Source organism: Hyperolius riggenbachi, chromosome 10 (genome assembly GCF_040937935.1).
Source record: "Hyperolius riggenbachi isolate aHypRig1 chromosome 10, aHypRig1.pri, whole genome shotgun sequence".
In the NCBI taxonomy this organism is placed as follows: Eukaryota; Metazoa; Chordata; class Amphibia; order Anura; family Hyperoliidae; genus Hyperolius; species Hyperolius riggenbachi.
Genome location: NC_090655.1, coordinates 137,971,613 through 137,995,730, shown reverse-complemented (window position 1 = coordinate 137,995,730; position 24,118 = coordinate 137,971,613). Strand labels below are relative to the sequence as shown.

The 24,118-nt window shown below is 42.4% G+C and overlaps 1 protein-coding gene across 11 annotated transcripts in view; it reads left to right on the top strand.

Moving 5' to 3' along the window:
* Nucleotides 1–24,118, top strand: part of LOC137536207 (leukocyte tyrosine kinase receptor-like) — a 522,796-nt gene that overhangs the window by 354,831 nt on the left and 143,847 nt on the right. The gene's annotated exons all lie outside the window — the stretch shown is intronic.

Here is a 24,118-nt window from a genome sequence, read left to right as displayed (position 1 = left end):
CCGCAGCGTCTAATAGACGCTGCGCCAGTTCATTCCCCGCAGCCCCGCTTCAGCAGCCTGCATAGTCTCCGGCAGGCAGAGCAGGGCTACGGCAAGATGGCCGCCGAAGAAGCCCTACACTGGAGACTTTGTGTCTCTAGTACAGGGCTTTGGCAGCCATCTTGCCGTAGCCCTGCACTCTGCCTGTCAGCGCGGGAGATGTGCTGCAGGAGGACTCGGGGAGCTGCGAGCCAGATGCCGGGAGAGGAGAAGACTTCTGTCAGGTAAGTGAATTGTTTTTTTTTCACAGGTGCATTTTTTTTCTAGTGTCTGCTGCCTACATTGTGATTTTCAGGTGTCTGCTGCCTACATTGTGATTTTCAGGTGTCTGCTGCCCACATTGTGATTTTCAGGTGCCTGCTGCCCACATTATGATTTTCTGGTGTCTGCTGCCCACATTATGATTTTCTGGTGTCTGCTGCCCACATTACGATTTTCTGGTCACTGCTGCCCACATTGCGATTTTCTGGTCACTGCTGCCCACATTGCGATTTTCTGGTGTCTGCTGCCCACATTACGATTTTCTGGTGTCTGCTGCCCACATTACGATTTTCAGGTGTCTGCTGCCCACATTACGATTTTCAGGTGTCTGCTGCCCACATTATGATTTTCTGGTGTCTGCTGCCCACATTGCGATTTTCTGGTGTCTGCTGCCCACATTACGATTTTCAGGTGTCTGCTGCCCACATTGCGATTTTCAGGTGTCTGCTGCCCACATTGCGATTTTCAGGTGTCTGCTGCCCACATTGCGATTTTCAGGTGTCTGCTGCCCACATTACGATTTTCTGGTCACTGCTGCCCACATTGCGATTTTCTGGTCACTGCTGCCCACATTGCGATTTTCAGGTGTCTGCTGCCCTCATTACGATTTTCAGGTGTCTGCTGCCCACATTACGATTTTCAGGTGTCTGCTGCCCACATTGCGATTTTCTGGTGTCTGCTGCCCACATTACGATTTTCTGGTGTATGCTGCCCACATTAGGATTTTCTGGTGACTGCTGCCCACATTGCAATTTTCTGGTGACTGCTGCCCACATGGCGATTTTCTGGTGACTGCTGCCCACATTGCGATTTTCTGGCCCACATTACGATTTTCTGGTGAACACTGCCCACGTTACGATTGTCTGGTGAATGCTGTCCACGTTACGATTTTCTGGCCCACATTACGATTGTCTGGTAAAATGCTGCCCACTTTACAATTAATTTACAGTGAAACGCTGCCCCATTACGATTATTTGGCACCTATGGGGGGGCCCCATCCAAATATTCGCAGGGGGGCCCAGTGATTTCTAGTTACGCCCCTGAATAAAGCATTTTATTTGTTAAGCTATATTCCACTTTAAGTATTGCCAGGCAAAGTCTGACATTTTAGTGAAGACTCTTATTGTATAACATGTTGACAGTCAGTCATGGGCATACTTACTCATCTGGAGTTCCTCTGAGACTCAACATCTGTAGAAATGGAAACAATAAAAGAACAATCACATTAGCATTCACAGAACCTCTCTGAAGTTCAGAAGGAACGGAACACACATGATATCTCACCATTGCAATCGACTTCTTTTTTTTTTTTCCTTTCTGAGAAGCTGTCTTGTTGCTGGCCATGGACAACATACTACTGCTGCACCTCGAGTCTTGAATAAAATATGTTTTACTGTAACTGAATCGCCTAGTGTGAACTAAAAAAGACTAAAGGCTATGTATAATGAATCACCGTTCACTCAATTTCACTGGAAAGATAATTTAGCTGCTTTATTGCTTGAAATATCCTGTGGTATAAAAGGACTGGTACATTTAGAAGTATTTTGGTAATATCAAAAACCTCATTATTGTTTTCCTATTTGGAAATGTCTATATTTACCATAAGTTGTAGAGTTAGTTTGACAATTCAGCTGAGGCATTTCCAGCTTTGAATCTGCATTGTTGGTGCTGAAAAAAAAAATGTCACCAGCAATGGCCAATCTATATAATTAAAAAAGCAGAACTTCTGGAGGGAAATTAAAGAAAGCTAACACTGTATATATATACACACACATACAGTCAAACATTTAAACACAGCACATTGTTCTTCAGTGGAAACCCCCTTTCTTCAGTGGAGAGCTTCTGGCTGAATCCGAAAAGGTGATGACATTTTGTTTACATTCTTTTGCCTGCTACAATTACTTTACAGCCAGTGTTGTTCTGACACTGAACTGCACACATTGTAGAACCATAGAGAGCTGTGAAGTGATCACTGTATACATTAGAATATATACAGTAAATGTTGCAGATATGCAGTCAAATGCAATGGCAGCTTTCAGAGCAGATAAACTGTACTTTGAGATTTTTTAATTTGTAAACAGACAATATTACTTGTGCCAAAAGCAAATATGATAACTGGATGGATAATAAAAATTAGGAAAACACATTTGTATTGAATGTTTTGTCAGTGTTTTATCCCACATAAAAAAAAAAAAAAATCTTGCTGTCCCACATGCTAATCCAAGTTTAATGTGCTGTCCCAATTGTTTAGTCATCTGTCTTAATTACCTCATTAATCAATCCCCCCCCAAATACCATCAGCGATGCCACATCCCACCAGTGTATAGAAAGAGAGCCCCAACATAAGTAAACTGTTTAAATCTCTCACCTTGATTTTGTATTTGTCCATTGATTTGGACCAATTAGAATCCTTCCTGAAAAAGATTCTCATTGGTCAGATCAATGGACCAAAGAGACTTTCAGGGGGCAAATACAAAGATGCTTTGTGCTGAGCTCTCAACTGGCCACATATCACTGCAATAATGATTAATACAGAGAACTGCAGCAAAAACATGTTTTAATCACTGGGCTTACCTATTGGTATACTGTGCTAACCACTAAGAATCTTCAACAAGGATTCATATTTGCAATGGTTTTGCATACGTTTGTTTACTTTTTACAGTTTTGGGAATGGTTAAAGGAAACATCAGGCAAAAAAACAAAACAAAAACAGATTTACTTACCTGGGGCTTCCTCCAGCCTCTGGAAGCTTGATTGTACCTCGCCGCAGCTCCACTCTCAGCGGTTTGCTCGGGGTTCTTCCTGTGATAACTGCCGACCTAGAGAGGTCGGCGGCTACTGCGTTTACACTTCTGTCTCCAGGAGCATTCTGTGCATGTGCATTACTTCCCCACCTGCACAGACCACTCCTGTCAACAGGAGCATGACTGTCAACGATGGAGAACGCTGCTGTAGATGGGAGCGTGACTGCAAGCAGCACGGGCACATACTCGCACCGGCACAGTAACCACCGATCTCGCCAGGTTGGAAGCAGCTACGAAGGGGACCCCGGGCGACCCGCTAAGAGTGGAGCTGGGGCGAGGGGCACACAAGCTTCTGGGGCTGATGGAAGCCCCAGGTAAGTAAATCTGTTTTTTTATTAATTTGCCTGATGTTTTCTTTAAGGCTAGTGGGTGGTGAATACATGAGAGTTCTATTATTAAAGGGGACTTATTTACACTCATCTTCCCCAGCCCCTCCCCCCCCCTTCTTCCTGGGATATGACCTCTTTCTTCTTGACATGTTAAAGGGTGCTTTGCAAGGCCAAAGAAAGATTTTGCCCCTACTTTCCTCTCTTGTAGTGCAGCTTCCATATGAGGAATTGTGTAGTTGGGTTGGTTTTATTCAGAAATGTAATATTTTTAAAAGTATTATTAATGAAATCACTAACTAATAAAGATCACTAAAGCCAGCATCCAGTGCTTAAACCATAGTAATTTCCCAGTACGCCATTATGGGTTGCTCGCATGCTTTTTTCTTCCTGAATCATGTGTCTTCAAAACCTAAGGCAGCATTGACAAATCATGTTTCTTTTTTACTGGGCCAAGGAAACTGATCCCGGAGCACTCGGTGAAACTTTACTTCAAATGTTCTGTGAAGAGGACATCAAGAATGTAGATGTTTTTTTTTTTTTCCAGATTATATAAAATATTGTGAAAATAATTTCATATAAACTATTTGGAAATCATCTTATTGTTGATTCAAGATGAAATGGTCTACATACAGAGATATTAGAAGAGATCAAATAAGTTGTTTTTAAAGTCATTTTGTGCAATTTGTGTTGTGTTCTTTTTAATAGAATGGGGTTTAAAATGATGTTATAAGCTATAATGTTGAGTAGTTCCATTATGAATTCACTAGGAGTGCATGTCCTGCCCGGCAAGTTGATGTAATTTTAGCAAAGTGCCAGAATTCAATTTATAAAAACCTGATTTAATTTGTACACGTTTAAAATGTACTAAGAATTTGCACCTGCAGGCAGTTTACGATCTGTTGTCCTTTGTTGTTTGGAGACATGAAAAAGGATATAGAATTAAACCAATAGTTTAAATGATGGATTTAAAGAACTGCACGAAACAAAGTAACTGGGAGTAACTTACAACTTTGCTCAGTTAGATCCTGAAAGTTACTATTTTTCTTGAGAGCATTAATTATTTTTAACCCCTTCTTTTTTTGTTATTTATTTAAAACTGTTTAAAAAGGAGAGAGGGTGGTAACTTACCTTTACTCATTGAATGCGCCACAAAATGGCAAAAGAAAAGTATTATTAAAGAACAACTATTAGCCATCTTATGCCCCCCCCTCTTTCTATTTTCAATTCATATTATTCTCCTTGCAGGGGCCATCTTGTGCCCTCCAGGTTAAAGAATTCCCCCCCCCCCCGCATCCCCCTCCTTTCCGCACAGACTCAGAGCACAGCGGGGAGGATAAAGGCAGGTGGCACAGACTCACCTAATAATGGATCCAAGCGATGGCGTTTCCATCTATTCTCTGCACTACCGCCGGCGGCAGTGCACAGCGTATATTAGGGAACTGCAGCACCTGGAACCATTCTGGGAGGCAGTGTGTGCTGCCTTTATCCTTCCCCAAAATTCAGCACGGTGAAGAGGGAGAATGCGGCGGCGGCAGGTGGCAGAAGGGCGGGGGGGGGGCAGAGGACAGTGACAGTAGATAGCCTCTGGCCCCCCTCCATGCGCTCCAACAGCAGCTGCCACCACCGCATGCAAGGGGAGACCAGGCGGCCAATCGCAGCGCAGAGAGGTGAGTGACAGAGACTTCAGCCAATCAGGCTGATTCAGCATGCCTGTCACTTCTCTTTTAAGTCTGCGTACCATTTCAGAGCCTGGGGGCATGGGAAGAGAAGGAACACAGTAAGATTGATTTTAAATTTTGAATTTGCCTGGTTAGCATCCTCTTGACTATTGTAACAGCCTGCACTAGAAAATTAATTTTGTATTTAATGCCCAACAGTTACTCTGTAAACACAAAGATGACACATTTTGTGGAGTCACCCCTTCTTCAGATCAGTACCACAGTGTCCTATAGCCAAAATCAACAGAGTAAAGTGTCTTGAGGTGCTTGAGTGGAGGTAAGCTACCAACCTCCCTCCTTACCCTGTTTTTTTTAGTTCTCCTGAATTAATATAGATACCAAACTCGGTGATAGGTTTTTTGTTTTTTTGTTTTTTTTTTATCTTTACACTACCCTGCATCACTTTTTTTAATTTTGACAGCCAGTGCACTGAGTGCAGATGGGCCCATTTTCCACACCTGCACAGTTGTCTATTGTCCCATAGACATCCTTATTTTTGAGTATCCTGAGTACTTCTCTTCAGCCATCCTTACTATTGAACATATAGTAATGTAACTGTAGAAAGGAAGATCTGCTTCACTGGTCTAATAAAAGTCCGATCTTTATTGAAAAATGGATAAGCTGGACATGCAAATTAGCTCACACGTATCGGAGCCTCACAATCGCTCCTTAGTTATAGCTAAAATAGCTCTCACAAGAGCCACAATTTATACGTATGCTCCACCCACAATGGGCGGGCTTAACAGCATGGTATGCAAATACAATTACATAGACATTTCCTTCAGGCTGCTTTCACAGTAGGTCGTTACAGGCGCACGTTAGAGCAGCCTGTAACGCAGGCCAACTCACAGTAATGAAAAATCAATGGGCTGTTCACAGTGCCCACGTTGTGTTACAGTATAACGCTGGACGTTCAAAGAAAGTGCAGCATGCTGTGCACTATATGTGGTTTTAGCTGCGTTAGACTGTTTGCACATGCTCAGTAAGGGGAGAGTCCGCTATTGTTCCTAGCCACATGGCTAATTAATATTCACTGCACTGTAGTGTTGTCCAGATCATGAACGATTCGGATCTTTGATCCGGATCTTTTTTGTGAGTCGAATCATCCAGATCATCACAATGAAGGATTCGGTTTACAGTGGATGTCTGGAAGAAACAGAAACTGCAGCTTCTGTGCACACAAGCACAATCTTCCTGCTGCATCTCTCCCTTCCCCATTAGCACCCTCAATGTGCCTTCATTCTCCTGCACCTCTCACTCTGCTGCACCCCTGCTTCCTGCTTCCCTAGTAAAATGATTTAAAGATTCGGTTCAAAGATCTAGATCTTTTCAATGATCCGATTCGAATCATCCGAATCATTGAAAAGATCCGGACTTCCTAGGATAGCACCAAGAGCCTCATAACGTGGCTCAATCTGACGTCCAACTTCAACACCACCATGCATTGCGTTAGGGGCACGTTATGCGACCTTAACGTCCCCTAAAACGCAACGTCTTGGTGTGAAAGAGGCCTAAAGGCAGAAAGGGGGAGCAGCAGGTACAAACAGCAGCGGAGAGGGAGGCACGACTCCCCCTCTCCCTCACCTCAGGCTACCATCAGCGCTCCCCCCTCCATCAACGACAGCTGGGGGGGGCATCCAAAGTTTTGCAGGGGGGGCCCAGTGATTTCTAGTTACACCCCTGGTGGGTACTGTGTCATCAGTCAACAGTGTTGAGATCGCTCTGCTTTATTTCACTCCACATAAACCTGTGACTGTGGATCCTTGTCATCTTCATGGGAAATTTGGTCTGAACAGCCTTATTCAGCCTTAGGACAATACTTTATTAACTGCTAGTAACTTTGGAGAAAATGCTGTGCTGCAAAAATGCTTAGCAGCTTATTAATGACTGTATGTATGGGCACTAACTACAAAGCTCTTTGCAATCAATTTATCACTGGCTCAATTCTCTGAGTAATTATATCATCCTCATGCCTTACCAGCATCCAATACTTCACTGTTAGCCTGGCAAAGTTATTTGTGGCACGTTCGTTCTGATCTTCTTTAAATCCTGAAATGTGCATTTTATTATTGCTTAATGTGCTTAAATGAGCAAGCACAAATTGCAGATGAAGCCACTTTCTAAAATAACAATTTCCAGGAATTACACTTTATACAGTGGGATGCGAAAGTTTGGGCAACCTTGTTAATTTTCCTGTATAAATCGTTGGTTGTTACGATAAAAAAATGTCAGTTAAATATATCATATAGGAGACACACACAGTGATATTTGAGAAGTGAAATGAAGTTTATTGGATTTACAGAAAGTGTGCAATAATTGTTTAAACAAAATTAGACAGGTGCATACATTTGGGCACCACAAAAAATAAATTAAATCAATATTTAGTCGATCCTCCTTTTGCAGAAATTACAGCCTCTAAACGCTTTCTGTAGGTTCCAATGAGAGTCTGGATTCTGGTTAAAGGTATTTTGGACCAATCCTCTTTACAAAACATCTCTAGTTCATTCAGGTTTGATGGCTTCCGGGCATGGACAGCTCTCTTTAACTCACACCACAGATTTTTAATTATATTCAGGTCTGGGGACTGAGATGGCCATTCCAGAACGTTGTACTTGTTCCTCTGCATGAATGCCTTAGGGGTTTTTGAGCAGTATTTAAAGAGACTCTGTAACAAAATTTTCAGCCTTAGTTCTTCTATCCTATAAGTTCCTATACCTGTTCTAATGTGCTCTGTCTTTCTGCAGCCTTTCCTAGTTGAACAGTGGCTGTATTATCTCTGTTATATGATCTAATCTTCTTTCCTCTGTCGGCTCTGTTGGGCTCAGGCACTCAGGCTGGAATGTGCTAATTAGCTTGTGATAGGATAGAAACTATACACACCCTCTCCAGGCCCCCTGCAGTCTCTAAATGACTCACACACTGAGCTACTCTCAGCCTATCACATGCTGTTAGCAGCTATGTCTTTTGTTTGTAAACACTGCCTAAAACTGGCAATTACAAGCCAGGATTGCAGCAGGGAGTGGCAGAAACAGCACAGAGGGGCCCAGGAGAACATAATGAATAGAATGGTATGCTTTTTATTGTAAGAATTTTAGAGTACAGATTCTCTTTAAGGTCGTTGTCTTGTTGAAAGATCCAGCCCCGGTGCAGCTTCAGCTTTGTCACTGATTCCTGGACATTGGTCTCCAGAGTCTGCTGATACTAAGTGGAATCCATGCATCCCTCAACTTTGACAAGATTCCCAGTTCCTGCACTGGCCACACAGCCCCACAGCATGATGGAACCACCACCATATTTTACTGTAGGTAGCAGGCATTTTTCTTGGAGTGATGTGTCCTTTATGCATAATGCCCCTTGTTATGCCCAAATAACTTAATTTTAGTTTCATCAGTCGACAGCACCTTATACCAAAATGAAGCTGGCTTGTCCAAATGTGCTTTAGCATACTTCAAGCGGCTCTGTTTTTGCTGTGGGTGGAGAAAAGGCTTCCTCTGCATCAGTTTTGCATACAGCATCTCTTTGTGTAAAGTGCGCTGGATGGTTGAACGATGCACAGCGACTCTATTTGCAGCAAGATGATGTAGTAGGTCTTTGATGCTGGTCTGTGGGTTGACCCTGATTCTTCTCACCATTCATCGCTTTTTTGTTTATCCGAGATTTTTCTTGCTCTGCCACTTTGAGCCTTAACTTGAACTGAGCCTGTGGTCTTCCATTTCCACAATATGTTCCTAACTGTGGAAACAGACAGCTGAAATCTCTAAGACCGCTTTCTGTATCCTTCCCCTAAACCATAATGGTGAACAATCTTTGTCTTCAGGTCATTTTAGAGTTGTTTTGAGACCCCCATGTTGCTTCTCTTCAGAGAAAATTAAAAGAGGAGGGAATCTTACAACCAACCCCCTTTAAATATTCTTTGTCATAATTGGATTCACCTGTGTATGTAGGTCAGGGATCACTGAGCTTACCAAGCCAATTTGAGTTCCAATAATTAGTTCTAAAGGTTTTGGAATCAACAAAATGACAACAGTGCCCACATTTATGCACCTGCCTAATTTTATTTAAACAAATATTGCGCACTTTCTGTAAATCCAATAAACTTCATTTCACTTCTCAAATATCACTGTGTGTGTCTCCTATATTTAATATATTAATATATATAATTAATTAATTTAATTAATTTAACTGACATTTTTTACCATAACAACCAACGATTTATACAGGAAAATCATGATGATTAACAAGGTTGCCCAAACTTTTGCACTCCACTGTAATTAATGCTGGTTTTGAAGTTCTGATTTGGGCATATCAACTCAAAATACATTTTTGGGTTTTTTTATAATATTGAACCAAAACAACAATTATCATTTTAAATATTTTCCAAAGAATTGGAAATCTCACATTTTGATTGGAAAGTGTATTTAAATGATAGAGTCCCAGTGGAGAAATGATCTCATTAGCATTCCAGAGACAGGGTATACTACTTGTTTTTCCAAAACAAACTCTAAAAGTTTATAACTTTACTTGCCATGGGCTGAAGTGAACAAATACAGGCATGTGCACATGGACTTCTATAAATGTTCCGTTTGCACTAACGGTGCACAAATAGAATGTTTATAAACGTCCATACTGCAGGAAGTGGTTAAAGAGACCAGACTTAACCACTTCACAGCTCCAGTACAGTATATCTACTCCCCTGCAGACTTCATCTAACCGCCCAGGGGAGTAAATATACGTACTCCCGCTGCTACCACTGCTGAAAGCGCTCCCGCTTATTTGTGCGCTCGTTCATGTTGCCATCTGCCCGCCAGGAGATCAATGAATGAGAAAGCAATTCCTAATCATTGATCTAAGTCCCCGTAGCAATTATCGGCGCCTTTTATGAGAAGCTGCACGATAATTCTAATAAATAAAAGTTTCCCATCTTCAGTACACTTCCTGTAAAAATACATATTTCGCTTACAGGACATATAACAAAAAAAGACTGAGGCCATCTTGTGGCCAAATAGTAAAACTACATCTAAAAGTACTTTTTTTTAATGCAAAGACCTGTTTTTACATTTTAAATTAACCCCTTACCTCCCACACTCCCCAATAATTACCAACATTTATTTTTTTTGTAAAAAAATACAATGAAATACATTTACAATTATAAAAAATGCATTAATAGTTTTCTTAGGGACTGAACTTTTTTAATATGTATGTCAAGACGGTATAATACTGTTACTTTATAAATTATGGGCTTTTTATTAATGATGGATGCAAAACTGAAAAAAATGCATCTTTATTTCCTAATAAAATATTGGCACCAGACATTGTGATAGGGACATCATTTAAATGGTGTAATAACTGGTACAAATGGGCACATTAATTACGTAGATTTTAATTATGGTAGCATGCATTATTTAAAAATTGTAATGGCCGAAAATGGAAAAATAAGGATTTTTTTCCAATTTCTTTCTTATTTTTCCATTAAAAAACATTTATAATAAAAAAATTCTTGGCATAATGTACCACCCAAAGTAAGCCTAATTAGTGATAAAAAAACACATTTAACACATGTCATTCTGATAAGTAGAGATAAAGTTATTGGCAAATGAATGGAAGGAGCTGAAAGGTGAAAATTGCTTGGATGCTGAAGGGGTAAAACCCCTCAGTTGTGAAGTGGTTAAGGACCTGCCAAGGGTCCATGTTTTACATCATCACTTACCATAAAATGGTCATTTAACGTACTGGTAGCTGATTAATGTTTGTCAGACTTTGAATTAAGAAGATTTTAATCAAGGATAATACATAAATTATTTAAAAAGTATGAAAAAAATTTAGCAAGACTACCTAAATACTCACAAAATAGTTATTAAGACCAGAATCACAAACATTTGCTAAATGACCCATTATGATTAACACTAACCTATAGTACAAATCCCCAGCTTGTTTTTCTTCATTTGGCTCATGACTGATTCTGAGGTATTTAGGATCATTATTATTATTTTTTCTTTTTTATTATTTTGAAATCCAAGCCATCTCAATCTTCCATCTTAACAGTCTTAACAAACTCTTCAACTGCATTTCAAAATATTTTCATATAGTGAAATCTACTCTATGCTATTTACATGTGTAATGTTCCTGTGTTAATTTCTGCCAGACAACCTCAGCGCATCACGGATGCACTCTCACATTTAACTGTTTGGAAAGTATTTTTTAGCATAAATAACCGCTCTTTTGTACCTCCAAACAAACCTTTGGTGATTTTGACCAAATAGTTATATTTTTACTTCATCTGTTCTCAGAATCTGTGTCCAAAAAGTCCTTGGCTGGACTAGATGCTGTTTCAAAATGTTTCTGGTGAAACTTAAAAGCAGGAGATATTTGTGCAAATGGTGCTGCAATGGCCACCCCCTTTGTCTCGGTGTGCTTGTGTTCAATTACGGAACAGGCAAAAATGGCGCACAGCGCCAAGGGTATAAAAATGGTGCAGCAGTAATCAGGGCCGGATTTGTACTTTTTACCGCCCAAGGCCATCTATACCATCTGTATGGTTGTTATCTCTGTGTGCCCCAATGAGAATTCTCCTTACTTTCCATCATTGGATGTCACAGACAATAACTATTTTATTAATACGCGTATAGATTATAAATTATGTTTTCCTTAAGAACCGTTATGTTTACCATCTCGTTAATGATGGACCCATTGTGTCACCATGAGAGTTAGGCTGATAGTACCTGCAGAATAGAGCTTACAGGTCTTGCAGGGACGACACAAGTAAAGGACAGAGAGTTCAAAGGTTATAGCTGTCTTTGTAGATAGGGATGGCTGCATAGAACAGCTTTACTGCCCCTCACTGAGCCGCCCCTAAAATTCTGGTGCCCTAGGCCATGGCCTATGTGGCCTTGCCAGAAATCCGGCCCTGGCAGTAATAAACATAAAACGATATGTATCGTTTTATATCTTAAACAAATTTAGGCAGCGGGGGTCGGGGCGAGATGCAGTGGGCAGGACAGGCAGCGGGGTGGAGGGAGTACGATTAGGCGGAGGATGTGTGCGAGGGATACATTACCTAGTCCCAGCCGGCGATCGCTCCTTCACTTCTTCTGTTAGTTTGCAGGAGTCCTCATCCAGCCAATCACCATGCGGCTTCAATTTCCACATGGTGATTGGCTGGATGAGGACTCCTGCAACTATGAAGTGAAGGAGCGATCGCCGGCTGGGACTAGGCAATGTATCCCTCGCACACATCCTCCACCTAATCCTACTCCCTCCACCCCGCTGCCTGTCCTGCCCGCTGCATCTTCCCCCGACCCTCGCTGCCTCACTAGCCCCCCCCCCTTTCAAATGGCGCACCGTTCTGCTAATAATTATGATCGGCAGAACGGTGCGCCGTTATTCACTCTGCGCCATTTTTAACTGTACCCGTAAATTAAATTACATCATTATCTGTGTCATGTCAGGCAACATTCTGGTTTACCAAGGTACTAAAATAATTCTGCCCAGGGGCATAACTACATATTATGGGACCACCAGCAAAACTTTTATAAGGCTACCCCAGTGTTCACACACCTCTCCTTGGTGACCCATGCTGCCTGGGCGCCATTTTTGCAAGGGTCATAAAACAAGTGTGACATCATAAGGAGAAAGAAGATGGAAACAATTGAGAGCCCCCAATAGTGTATTATTGTAAATTAATTGATGTAAATGTAAATGATAGTAGGTTATACTCACAAGGATAGGTTGCCAACATCAGGCAACCACTTATTTAGCAGACGGGGAGATTAGACCTGTCCCCGCTCAGGCTAAGAAGTCGCTCTCTGTGAAGAAGAAAAGGGTGTCCACACCCATCCACCAGGTGGATAATTGCGTAGTGAAAAAACAGAGGCGCCAATAGAATAAAAAATGTTACCAATTTAAAACCAATTAAAATGTGGGGGGCAATGGTGGACTTGCCTACCCTACAGAAGGCCAAAAGACCACTTTGTATGGTACAAAAAATATAAATTTAATCAATTTAGTACTCCAAACAAAAATAATTAATTTGCAACGCATTTCACGGGTCACAAGCCCGCTTCCTCAGGCAAAACACAAACAAGCAGGAGCAACCAAGCAGTAGTCTGTACTGGTGAGGCACCACACCAGTACAGACTACTGCCTGGTTGCTCCTGCTTGTTTGTGTTTTGGCTGAGGAAGCGGACTTGTGACCCGTGAAACGCGTTGCAAATATTTTTTTTTTTTGTTTGGAGTACTAAATTGATTAAATTTATATTTTTTGTACCATACAAAGTGGTCTTTTGGCTTTCTGTAGGGTAGACAAGTCCACCATTGCCACCCACATTTTAATTGGTTTTAAAGTGGTATAATTTTGTATTCTATTGGTGCCTCTGTTTTTTCACTAAGTGTGACATTATGATCTTCAAAGCTATAACAAGTGTAGCCACAAAAAAAACCCTGTGTTGGAGGATGGAATCCTGCAATGTAGAGAGTAAAGGTTAGTTGTTGGGGGGCTCATAGCTCAGGACCCCCTTGCTATCACAAGGGCTGCACCCTTACAACTAAGCCCCTGCTTCTGACACTTCCTCTACACTGATATAAGGGTAGGAAACGGGGAGTGATTGCATAAGGAAGTCTAATTTTTCTGGATCAACTTTTACGTTACGGGTGATGCTTGGAAGTCTCTGGGAAAGCCTTAGTAAATGAGACCTACTTTTCCTGCAGTCCTTTTCACTTACAAATGTAGCAACAGACATAGATAGATAAAAGGATAAATTAAATTGGCATTTTTAAATGTTGTTGTTACTGATTAATATTGAAAAAGCTCACTTTATTTTTTTAGCAATTTGCATACCACAGGGACGATAAACTTTTTTTATTGGGAGATACTACTGGAAAGCCAACAGTGTTTGCAAAGGATTGCAAAATTAAAGTTAACCATGATAATACCACGAGGATTTGTTCTTCATGGATATGGTAAAAGTACTTAAGGATATTGCAGCAAAAATCATTTCAGGAGTTAAAGTAACTAGTAAAATGTCAAATCCTGTGTATTACCTGAGTGGACATTTTGTTAAATTCTTTAGAATTCTATTAGTTATTGTAAAAGCTGTTTTTTAGTTTAAATTGGCAAAACATTTTTTTAGATCAAGCAGTATTTTGTAAGCACAGTGGGACGCAGTTCAAGGTTTTGGGTATTTATTTATTTTTATTGGAGAACTACTTGTCTATTTTTGCTTTCTACTTGACATTCCACTATTGGTTTCTTCAGGTTGTTAGCAGCTACAGATATTGTCCTATGCATACTCAACTAGGGCGGAACCTCAAGCCGAATTTGAGATTAACCTATATCTAAACAGCATCATTATCTGTCTAAAGGTGCCCACTAATGATCCAATCATTTTTGTCCAATCTTACCATTTCTATGTAATATAAGGGACTACCTAAAGTATCTATTCAATGTACTCACCCAGATTACCCTTCTATTACATAGATTTCTAAAGATTGTACAAAAAAGGTTGGATCATTAATGACCACCATTACCACTCTTTCATATGGGCAACTAAAGGCAGCTGCTCTCTTGCACCGGCCACCGGCTGGACACTTGTTGCCACTCGGGACTGACAGTGGACAGGCGGCTCCCCCATGTAGTCACATCTGTGCGTGGCTGCAGCAGTGTTTAGACACAAAATGTTGCGGTTCTCTGCCACCGGGAAATTCCACTGCATGACAATTGTTGACATTCGTAGTGTTACAAACACTCAAATGGCGCTTGTGGGTGACAGATGGAATGCTGAACTGCCTAACAAGTGCACAGCTCAGCCTCCTGTCTGTAAGAGGCCTAAAGCTGGCCATATACTATACAATTTTTTTCCCGATAAGACATTCAATTAAATAAAAATGGCTAATTGGGCAAAAATTCTAGCAGTGTTATGTGTTTCTGATCGGCACAGCTATTGAAATCATGATCGAAATACAAGACTGCAATGTTGGATCTTGGTGATGTTAATTGTAATGTTGATTGCATTGCACTTGTATAGTGTATGACTGGCTTAAGAGGGATCCTTTAAAAAACAAATCTTTTTTACTACTGCCGTTACCCAGATCAAATTATTTTAGAAACATTTTATCTGCTGTTCATTACAGGCCTGTCACATGTGGACAAGCTTGTCTTAGATAAAATTAGAAAGAATGAAACACTTTTTCAAGTGACTTTATTCAGCTAAAGGTACTTTGAGGCCTCATTCACACCTAAAATCGAAAATGCAAATGCAAGCATTTTGTGTTTTTGCACGCATTTTTCCCCAGTCCCGGTGCTCCACTGTGCGTGTGTTTCTGGTAAAAGCGCTATTCTAAGCGCTTTTCCAGAGCGGTCTTGTAATTCACTTCCTGACACAAATCAGGAAGTAAACTCTTTCACCCAGAAAATAATAAATACAACGTATTTATTCTAAAAAACGTGAACACAATCACCGCATAAAGCGGTTTTGTGAGCATTTAGCGCTCTTCCTATACCTTCCATTATAGCAAAAACTCCCGAAAAATGGTACAGGCACCACTTTGCTGAACGCACAGCGCACGAACCGTGCAGATATGAACCCTCTTATAGAGATTCATTGCACAAGCATTTTGTGGGCGATTTCTAAAAATTGCCTGCGCTTGAAAAAAGTCTGAAGACGCCCCTAGTGTGAAGGAGCCCTCAGAGTATCACTTCAGATGGTCTCTGCAGGTAGTATAATTTCTGTTAATTTTAGTGCCCCAAGCATGGTATATTTTAGAGGTATGTCTGGTGTATAGGTGTTGGTGGATGGGGGATCCTTTAAGGGGTTGGGTCGGGACTTAGTTAAGCAGGGATCCTAGGTTACTTTTGCTCAATTAAAGGAAATATGTAATAACCATTTCTTAGCTATTTGAAGCCTTATGCAGTTTCAACACTTTTTGCAGTGTCCTGGCACAGGAAAGGGATTTTCTTGCCCCCTTACTCAATTTGAGCTTCTATGCTTTAACACATAATCGTGCATAGTATATTGGATACATTGCATGGTCATGAATTTAAATGGCTTGCAACAACAAATGCAGAACACAGATTTCCAGGTTTCCAATTAGAAATGGCCTTACTGCAGCGGTAATTGGAAATAGTTATTCCACGGAAATGCCGCATTACGGTAACTCAGAAATTTTAACTCAATCACAGAGCTCTGAATCATTAGACCAATCACAGGATGCAGAAGATTTCTACATAAACGGACACTGTAGGCCAAGCACTAGACTCAGAAATACTCAGTAGTATTGGACCAGATCAGAGAGTGTGGAGGTGTACCTCAGGAATCGAAATGACAGATATTTTCGCCCAATCACAAAACTCTGTAAAACTTGGTAGTGTCCGAGAGTTGTGACTGGTCTAAAATTTCCATGGTATTCCAATTTCCACTGAAAAATTCTGCATCCTAAGCTTGGTCCAATGCATCCAACTTGGAAGTATTTGGCCAACCAATTCGGTAGTGTATCAAGGACGTCTGCATAATAACTGACACCTGCAAAATATGGCGTAGTCCACTTTTTTTTTTTTAAGTCAATAGAAACCTGAAATAAAAAAAAAGCCCGATAATTACCTAAGGAGAGGGAAGGCTCTTGGCCCCGTTACCGCGCAGAATCCGCCGTAGCAGTATTAAACCAATTTGGTCAATTACTGCTGTGTCCACTGCTGAAGGGAAGCTTCAGAAGTCTTCAGGAGCCGAGTGCTCCCAAAGACGGGCCACTCCATACTGTGCACGCATATGTCAAAAACCTGATCGGTTCTTGCCTTTTTCATGATTGCTAACTCAGTAAAGGACCAGCCCTTAAAGCGTTGCTATGATTTACAGTAAATCCGGCAAAGTGGGGTCTGAACCCTCTATAACAGTAATTATAGATTGATGGTGTACCTTGAAATGAATCAGAGCACTCAGTATAGGATTTTATATAAAAAATTGGATTTGCTTATCATACAGCATATATACAAAATATGAACAGTTCCAAGTAGTGTTTCCTTGTAACATAATTCCATCTCATCATGGCCTTTATGGCCAAGCGATCATCAATCTTCTAAGCACATTCAAAAAAGAATATAGCAGATGTGTTATGTAGAATAAGATCAAAAGTAGTCTCATCTGTAGCAATAACAGTATATATAGTAGCTGTGTAAAACTTGTAGTAATCTTCTTAAAGAAATAGCATTAAAAATAGCTTCTAAAAACTTCTTGCTAACATCTTAACATAACTTAATGCTGAAAAATTAATAAAGTAAATCACCAGAATATTAAGCATATTACTGTGAGGATCCGCGTGGCTGCCTGCGCAGGCAGGCAGCCTTTTGACCACTGTTCAGGTCTGCATTCTGCAGGTCTCTGGAAGAGAGACCTTTTGTCAGTTGTGCAGCTTGCTGCTGAGGAATTTGCATACGTTTGTCATGCAGATTGCCTAGCCACATCCCTTGTGGGCTTGCTCTATAAAGAGCTATGTTTCCCACAGTAAGTTGCTGGTCATAAGAGTTAGTCCTGTGAAACACTCGCCTGGAGTATCAGCCTTGCTCTTTGTTTGAAGATTAGCCTACAGTAATTCCTGGGACTGCACTAGGCAGGTTTCCCTAGTGCAGTTAGGATTGCATTATTTGTATTGCCTGTTCTGTCTGTCTGTAGGGTGCTAACCAGAGCAGCGGTTGTTGCTGGTTGGTCCTTCTGTTTTGTTGTTGCCTTACTTGGATCGCACTCGCTCTGACAGTAAGAGCAGAGGATCGTATCTCTTACGTATTCCTGTTTCCGTGTATCTGTCTTGTCTGCTACGAACGCTTGGTGGAGGCTCGGTGAGGTAACCGTTAAGCAAGCGCTCGCGTCCTCTGTTTTATGTTTGTCTGTCAGTGGTTAGTTAGGCGTGCTTGTCCCTGTTGTGCTTATCACGCAGGGTCCGCGCATAAAACGCGTGCACTGTTGCGAATGAGTGCGGTGTTCGCGGTTAGTTAGCGTTTGTTATTTTCCTTATCTCCTCATTGTATGATTTGCTGTGCCTTTGCTACTCTCGTGCTCTGCCTTGCTGTAGCCTTGTGTCACATCTGGCAATCGCCTCTCCCGCAATTGCGTTCCTACTTCATATCTGCTGTTGTGTATGCACCGTCGCGGGTTGGCGACTAGTTTGGTGCACACACATACAATCTGTCCCTTTGCTCAATCTCTTTCAGGGCTATCTTGCCCTGCGTTTCTTCCCTTCGTGCAATTCCTGTCTGGCGTGTGTGGCAGGGCAGAGGCGCTGTTCCTCTGCCACAGCTCCCCCTGTCGACAGGAATTTCCCTCTACAGGTGCATTGCACCTTTTGCTGGGTTCACGCAAATTATACGCTTGTGGAGGATTTCCGCAGTGTTGGCGCACGTCTTGTGCGCTGATCACGGAGAGAATTCCACACTCGTTACAATTACCCTTTCTCAGTCATCTCTTCAGCATCTAGAACCATGTGTGGGAAGGTAGCTTCTGCCTCGTGTGTCTTCTCAGGAGATTGGTAGGCTTGTGCAAACTATGAGCTCCTACTTTTATATTGATTGGATGCACTATGGCTGCCTAATCTGGACTTTCCCTAATTCCCAGGTTTTGATTGGCTGAAACTTCCGTGCGTCAATGCTTTATCATGTTTTAAATTCCAAAATCATAATATTATTGTTTATAAATTCTGATTAGGTCATTTCTGACGCAGTTAATTAAAAATGGACGTCACCAGCCATCTTGTCTGCTGGTTGACTTTTTTGCCCCAGACATTGAACTTCCAAACAGTAAACACAGCAAACAGTAAACAATGTCATTCATGACACATTTCTGATAATGTGTCCTTCTGCTAATTAGTTTGGAATGTGTCTGTCCTTTTTCAGACATAAGATTGGTCAGGTTGACGCTGTAACACTGTAGAGTCTTCAGCAATTTAAGGCTTATGCCTATTTAAATATAAAGCTTATTATATAATTCTTCTTAAAACAATTAATCATATAAGATATAATTGCACATTAAAATGTAATAATATAAAATCATGTTCTATATATTTGCCTTTCCACCGGCAGATGTCATAATTTCATCATTTTTGACTAATTGGGAAAACCCCTTATATTGTTTTATATTTTATGAGGCTTTTTCCCAAAACATAGCATCAGCTATCAATGTTCAAACCTATTTCAATGTTTACACTTTTCATATTTTGACTTTCTCTGTTTGAGAAATGTTATCTTTTCTTGCTGGCCTTGTAACATGTAAACAATCTTCTAGCTTACAAGTTAAAATAATATTATAAAAGTTTTACTTTTCTGACAGAATCCAGAATTAAATGTATTTCAAAGTATTACATTCTTTTATATGCAATTATAGGTTTAACAATAATTATTTCTTTCTTTAGAAAGACTATTGATTATTAATATTTATATGTAATAACTGAGCAAATGTACATATATGATTGCTGCAGTAATTTAACTTTTAAACGTGTTTCTTTCCAGTCTTCACACAGAAGCATCTTTCAAATGTCAAGGCTGTAGACAAGGGCACTAACAAACAATAATGTTTTAGCGTCTGTAACTATTATTATTATTATTATTTATTGTATTTATAAAGCGCCAACATTTTACGCAGCGCTGCACAATAGATAAATGGGTTAACATACAGGTAGAACATACGGAAACTCACAACAAAACAAGATCATGCAAATGATTTGATAACAATACAGTATCATAGGTCAAAATAGAGACTGTTCGAGTCTACAAGAGGGGTGGTTGCGAGTAAGATTGCATAATCAAGCTGGATACGTTAGGGAGGAGGGCCCTGCCGGAGGCTTACAATCTAAAGGGTGGGGTGGAGACAATAGGTGCGTCTTTTGAGAGGGGGTCTAACAGAACATATTATGGTGCTGGTGTAGGGGGGTATGCGAGCATGAAGAGGTGAGTCTTGAGAGCTTGTTTGAAGGAATTAAAGGTGGGGGCGAGTCTGATGGCTGGTGGGAGAGAGTTCCAGAGAGTAGGGGCGGCCCTGGTGAAGTCCTGCAATCGTGCGTGTGACTGAGTTATGCGTGGTGCGACTAGGCGCAGGTCATTGGAGGATCGGAGGGGGCGGGCTGGTATGTGCCTGTGGACCAGATCAGAGATGTAGGTTGGGCAGGTCTTGTGCACTGATTTGTAGGCAAAGCACAGGATTTTGAAATTGATCCTAAAGCTGATGGGGAGCCAGTGTAGTGCTTTACAGAGCGGAGTTGTAGAGGCGCTGCGGTGAGAAGAATGTATCAGTCTGGCTGCCGCATTCATTACCAATTTAAGTGGGTCAGTACGGTTGGAGGGGAGGCCAGATAAAAGAGAATTGCAGTAGTCTAGGCGGGAGATGACAAGGGCGTGGATAAGGAGTTTAGTGGTGTCAGGGGACAGGTAGGAGCGGATCTTGGAGATGTTGCGGAGGTGGAAGTTGCATGATCTGGCAATACCTTGGATGTGGGCGGTAAAGGAAGGTTCAGAGTCCAGAGTAACACCTAGACAGCGGGCTTGGGAGGTAGGGTGGATTATAGTATCTTCAATAGTGACGTGCAGATCTGGGAGGGGTGCAGCTGTGCGGGGTGGGAATATTAGAAGCTCAGTCTTGTCCAAATTAAGCTTCAGGTACCTGGCAGCCATCCAGGAGGAAATGGATGTGAGGCAGGCAGAGACTTTGTCCATGGTAGAGGAGGAGAGGTCTGGGGTGTGGAGATATATCTGGGTGTCGTCGGCATAGAGGTGGTAATTGAAGCCCATGGAGGAGATGATTTTGCCAATTGAGGCAGTATAGAGTGAGAACAGTAGGGGTCCTAGGACGGAACCTTGAGGAACACCAACTGAGAGGGGTGTAGGAGTGGATGAGGAGCCATTGAAAAATGTTGTAAAGGAGCGGTTGGAGAGGTAGGAGGAGATCCAGGCTAAGGCTAGGTCCTGAATGCCCATTAGCTGCAGGGAGTGGAGGAGGAGGGAGTGGTCGACAGTGTCAAATGCCGAGGAGAGGTCCAGGAGGAGCAGGATGTAGTATTTACCTTCGGCTTTGGCAAGGGCGAGGTCATTTACCACTTTGGTGAGGGCGGTTTCTGTAGAATGGGCTGTGCGAAAACCAGATTGCAGGGGATCGAGAAGGGAGTTGGAGTTAAGGAAGTTGGTCAGGCGTTGGTGGGCCAGGCGTTCAAGAATTTTTGAGGCAAAAGGGAGGAGAGAGATTGGGCGGTAGTTGGATGGCAGAGCAGGGTCAAGTGAAGATTTCTTTAGTAGGGGAAGCACAGTGGCCTGTTTGAATACGGAGGGGAAGATGCCGGTGGAGAAGGAGAGGTTGAACAGATGGGTGAGGACAGGGGCCAGATCAGAAAAATGTGGGCGCAGAGAATCAGATGGGACCGGATCTAGGGGGCAGGAAGTGGCAGGTGAAGTTGCCAGCAGCTGGTTGACTTCCTCCCCCGTGACAGGATTGAAGGAGGTAAGGGAGGAGAAAGAGGAAGGAGTCGGATGTGGTGGGGAGGCGGGGGCGATAGAGTGGAGGAGAGAAATATCCTTCCGGATGGTTGTAATTTTGTTGATAAAGTAATTTGATAGGTCAGTGGCTGAGAGGGTGGAGGTTGGGGGGGGAGGTGTGGGGTTAAGTAGGGCATTGAAGGTGGCAAAAAGACGACGTGGGTTGGAGGCTTGGGTAGCGATCAAGTGAGTGAAGTATATCTGTTTACTATCAGCGAGGGCAGCATGGTACATCTGCAACTTGGTCTTGTATCCCAGGAAATCATTGTTGTTGCGGGATTTCCTCCATTTGCGTTCTGCAGCTCGTGTCTCATTTTGTAGTTTTCTTGTGAGGGCAGTGTGCCAAGGTTGGGGGTTGGGGCGACTGTTGGTACGAAAGGTCAGGGGAGCCGCATGGTCTAAGGCTGCAGAGAGGTTACTGTTGTATTGAGCTGCCGCTTCGTTGGGGCAGGTTAGGCTGGGGAGGGAGGAGGAGAGAGAGTGGAGAAGTGTGGCTAGTACATTGGGGTCAAGGTTGCGCAAATCTCTCTGCCAACGTCCAGTTTGGGGAGGGGGACAGGGGGTGCTGGATGGAGTGAGGGTGAAGGTGATGAGGTGGTGGTCGGAGATGGGGAATGGTGTAATGTCCAGGGTGGTAACTAAAACAATATTATAAGATTCACAGCCTGGAAAATGCTGAGATGTCTTAGAGCAGGGGTGCCCAATACGTCGATCGCGATCTACCGCGTCCCAGCAAAAGTTGCTCCCAGTAGCTGTATTATCGCGGCAGTGTGGCCGCGTCTCATCACATTCTGCTGCCGCTTCTCTTGGCCAATCTGGAAAAGGGATGGGGAGGGGAGATGCGCGGCTGAAGGAGAGAGGCCCTCCCCTTCCCCTTCAGCAATGCATCTCCCCTCCCCATCCCTTTCCTGATTGGCCGAGAGCAGTGCAGGCAGCAGAAAGTGATGGGACGCTTGCTATCCATATCGCCCGCCGGACTGAACTCCCGCTCTCTTGGCTGACGGTCTGGAGGAGCAGCAGATACCACCACTGGAGCTAGGTAAGTGATTACTTTCCACCTACTTTTAGCTACCTATGCTGGGCACCTACTTTAAAGCTACCTATGCTGGGCACCTACTTTAAGCTACCTATGCTGGGCACGTACTTTAAGCTACCTATGCTGGGCACCTACTTTAAGCTACCTTACTTTAAGCTACCCTTGCTGGGCACCTACTTTTAGCTACCTATGCTGGGCACCTATTTTAAGCTACCTATGCTGGGCACCTACTTTAAGCTACCTACGCTGGGCATCTACACCTAACTACCTATGCTGGACACCTATATTTAGCTACCTGTACTGGTAGATCTCTTGGTCGCGACAGCTAAAAGTAGTGCGCGAGCCAAAAAAGTGTGGGCACCCCTGTCTTAGAGCAATATTTTAAAAAAGTACTCTAACTTTACAGTTTTCAATAAAATTTTGCATAGAACATTAAAACTTAAAACATACACAGGTGACAGCTTTTCCTGCATAAATAAAACCGCTAGAATTCTGACACACGTGCCTTCTCTCTCGCACACTCGCACGTGCGCAGTATGGAGCCACCTGTCTTCGATAGGACTCGGCTCCCGAAGACTTCCAAAGTTCCCTGTAGCAGGGTATTCATTTGGGGGAGCCAGCACTGCACCACGGGCACCGGGAGAGTAGAAGGAAGGCTATATAGCAGAGCTCCCCAACCCTCTCCTCAAGTCCCACCAACAGTGCCACAAACATTCACAGGTGGGGTGATTAGTGTCTCAGCAGAGTTGATTACCTATCTGTGTGGATTTCCACAAAACATGCACCGTTGGTGGGCCTTGAGGACAGGGTTAGGGGACACTGCTCTATAGAACCCAGAGCCTTCCCTCTCCTTAGGTAAATATCTGACTTGTTTTTTTAAAAAAATAGAATCCCAATGACTTATATAGTATATAACTTTATTAGCAAAAATAACAAAAAAAACCCCTTTCCATGGAAAATCGTAATTGGTATTGGAAATTCCGATTTATGCGGATCGGTAATCGGCATTTGCGGTTAGCAGAATTTTCATGGAATCGGAATTCAGCATTTCAGGACTGCCTAACTTCAATTGGTGTCAAGTCCTGGGACTGGATTTTGCAGGAGATCACGCGCGTATCTCCACTTTGTAGGCGGAGCTCCGCTCTGCCTTCAGTCTCCCAGCAGCGATCGCCTCTCAGAGAGTGTTAGACGGCAAAACTACCATCTATTGGCATAGTACAGCGCTGCAGTCTAAGGCAACGCTGTACTGGGGACAGAAGTGTGACACGGCTGTCCCCCTGGCACACAGGAAAGCAATCAGCTCTCATATGCTGAAGCCTATGACAGCCGATCGCCGTCATTGGCTGGCTGAGGGGAGGGAGGGAGTTAGGGAAAATAAATACATAAATAAATAGGGAAATTTAATTAAAAAAAAAAAACATAAGTATTTATTAAAA